This window comes from Liolophura sinensis, chromosome 1, assembly GCF_032854445.1.
Source record: "Liolophura sinensis isolate JHLJ2023 chromosome 1, CUHK_Ljap_v2, whole genome shotgun sequence".
Taxonomy (NCBI): Eukaryota; Metazoa; Mollusca; class Polyplacophora; order Chitonida; family Chitonidae; genus Liolophura; species Liolophura sinensis.
The window spans coordinates 18,448,046-18,451,764 of NC_088295.1; positions in this window are offsets into that span (position 1 = coordinate 18,448,046).

Consider the following 3,719-nt stretch of genomic DNA (forward strand, 5'->3'; position numbering starts at 1 on the left):
CGAGGTTTCAATATGTGGTACTCATTGCTCACGGCACATGTTCGGTTTGAGAAACGGTAACCGGATGTCAGATTTGATCTGATCCAATCAGAATGCATTTCAAGAAATTCACAACACGTAAACTTTCACTTCATTCACTCAAAGAGAAAGCTGTAATCAGCTCAATGCTTGAGTATTCGCCGTACACCAGAAATCAGACTATCCTGTGGGAGACGAATCCCAGCAGACCTCAGCAGAGGAGTGGGTATACTAGACTAGATGACAAGATAATACATTTTGTAATCCATGGTACCGAGCCTTGATGGGCGCGTTGAGGCAGAAAGCAGAAAATTAAATGGTAACAAGTTGAACAGGTTATTGATTGGAGCGGGCACTCGGGGACTAGTTGGGTGAATTTCGGCACTGGTTGATTCGGGCAATGATGGACTTGGCCTGAAGGCTGGTCGCGAAGTATGGGTGCCCTTGCGGAGTAAACCCGCACGGACCAGCACATCCCACCAATAGATTGTGTCGTCCAGCCGCTGCATACTAACGAGGTCTCTGAGGACCTTTTCCAGCTCAGCTCTGAGACATCCGTATTCCTGATTGGAAAGCGACAAAACCTTATTTCCAATTAAAGGGAAGACATGTGACCATGTCTCTTTTGAACATAACACGAAAATTGTCCACGTCACAGAAGCAGTCCGCAGAAGTTCACAGGACATGTAATGTTGTCTGTTCATAATTTAATTCAGACAATGCTAGTTTCATATAGCTCAGAAAAGATGTGTGGACAGAATTAGGATATGAAACAGCCTGAGAATTTGAATACATTGTCCAGCCACGGGAAACTGAAACTGAAACAGGCTGCCACCGGAAGATCATTGGAACTATACTTTATACTTAACGTATGATTTTTTGTCAAGAATTGTTCAATCCTTTGAAAACGATGTGAAACGGTTGAAATTCCACACATAATTTCAGAGAATGTAACTTTTGCACAGGAAGTTATTTTCACGACACTAGAAATAATGATAGATAGAGATGGTATATCAATCTTCTTCAGACGTGTCGTGAGGTCACGAAATACACCACTATTGAAATACACAGTTTACGTTACGCAGTTGTATATGTTAGATGGCCTGCAACTTTCAGCTCAATGTTCCACTTCGGTTTAATCATGTTTATGGTGTACAGAAAGTGATAGGCAAGTTTCCAGGAAAAAATGTCGTTGCCACAGAGATATTCCATATCTGAGGACAAACTTTGGTTGAGGAGGTTATTGCACACACTGAAGCCCCCAGGATGAGTCTTAGTTCCTCTGATGTCTTCGTTATCGGCGGGTGCATGGGTTCTTAAGCAGTGATCACAGAGCAGTGGCATGAAAGCAAACTGCCAACATGCACAAGACTCCATGAGTGTAGTTACTTGAATGGGAGACTTCCAATTAGTAAGCATTGGAGACGGGTCTGGAGGCTAGGGACTGCAGGGGCTGGTTTGCTTTGATCCATGCGTATTGATGACTCCATAAGGCAAGATTTCATGCTGTACCATGAGGTCGATACAAACAAATGCTCGGGTTTCAAAGTTTGACTGGCAATACAGGTAATACTACAAACAAATGCTCGGGTTTCAAAGTTTGACTGGCAATACAGCTAATACGATGGATCACAGCAGCTTAGTTAATCTTGTTAATTTTCTACTCTTACCCCTTAATCTGCTCTTCATTCACCGTGTATGTTATGAACCAGACGCATGCAAAGGCTATTGTTCATGCAGCAATGCATGGTAATGTCTCACGAAGAGAGAATGAAGAGCCACATCATACACTTCACTGCAGGTGACTTTCACAGTTAAACTTTTACTTAGAAGAATTAATCGGTTGAACTGGTAGGCTTACAGTAAATTACCGGAAGGGGAAATCGGTCGAAAAAATCAAATGGTCCTGTTGCATCATTATCTCTGCACTTTCCATGGTGACAAATCATGATCAGCAGTGATCATCGGGTCGACTTTAAAAAGCCGCACAGCACTGAGAGGTTAGAGCAGGAAGCAGGGCTAGTTGGCCCGGTGTCAGTAAATGTGACTCTGTGGGGTTGGCATGTCTGGTGTCTTCGGCATGATACTTCATTGGCGGCAGCGCTTTGGTGGCATGGATTCGCCCCGCCACAAGAAGACACAATTATATGTACACACCGAATGACTCCTCGTCGTCATATGTCTGAAAAGTGCTAAGTATGGCGTTAAATCTCAAGTATACATACATACATGTTTAAGACGTAATAAAGCCACTGGTTAGTTTGAACTCGACTCAAAATCGCTACAAAATAAAATAAGAACAATGTAGAGCAACACAAAGGAGTCGCTTTATTGTTATTGTCTGTGGGATTTCATTTACACAAATGCGCTAAAATAAATTAAATGTCTCCTCATTTAAAAACGAATGCCGAGCTCTTGAAAGAACTTGTTCGTCTCCAATATTTATTTCTTCTAAAAAAGGTCTCTTCGCCTTTTTTGTCACACCTCCTTCAGCTTAATTCCTCGCTTTAAGGCCTGGATTTTGCACGAAGTCTTCCAATTATTGCTACAAAGCGTTTGTCGGTATTGATCGTAGGATGAATTTAAATAGAATGTTGTAACTACCGTTACGGTTTACCGATATAAAGTATCTTTAGGCGCTTTTAAACTCTGTACAAGTCTTCCACACATAGTTTTGTGTTTTGCACGGCAGAATAAACTCTTGTGTGGTGAGATATTTTGTTATATATAATTCATAATACACATAATACAGAACTGGTAAGCGTGACCTTTTCATGTGCCACACAGGTCAGATGAACGATTGGCACTACCCACGTATTTGGTATTAATGTAAGGAAGTCCATCGAGACGTTTCGTCTATTATGTACTTGAACAGAGGATATGGCCTTCCATATTAATCCCAGGGTACCATCGTGTGTGCATGTGTGGGAGTGCATCTTTTTAAGTCAGCTGGATTTGTATGTGACAGAGCAAAAATGTGGAGTAATTTATTCGGACAGCCAATCATCGGTTTGTGATCGATCGGCCATGCGCCTGCAGTCAGATGGTCACGATGTCCTAGGAGTCACGCGCTATAACAAATGTTGGAGGAAGGGAGTCAGAATGAATGAACCGTCTCTCTCTCCAATATCATCTACTTCTCAGTGGCCTATTGTTTCATCATCAATCCACACGCAAACGGAAGCGATGGTTAGGAAAAGCACAGGATTCTAAGAAAGCAGTGAATTATTGATGCACCATAGACAGATGAAGACAAGAAGAAACACCTGTACACAGCATTAACACTACATTTCTCCCTCGCCTTCTTCGATGGAGGTGTTACACAATGACTTATTTGAAGCAGACATTCTCGAGAATCTACTAATCACAAACGTGCTGAGGCGTCCAGGACAAAAACAGGTTCTTAGGTTGTGGATGCAGCACCAAACTGCTCATTTACGAAGCTAAAGATGTCTTATCTTTCTGGAAATTTATTTAGCTTTGAAGGATTAAGCATACTTAGACACCTATATCCGTTAACGAAAGGAAATTGTTTCGGACGGTAGCAAGGAATTTGGGACTTACAGAAGCTGCCGTGAGCATCAAACTGAACACATGGTAGTGGTAGTCTCTGCTATACATCCATTTTCATTTTCTCTTTCCTCCTCAATTAGTCGGTATAACTAAATCAACAAAGACAAGAACGTAACATCTGGAAGAGA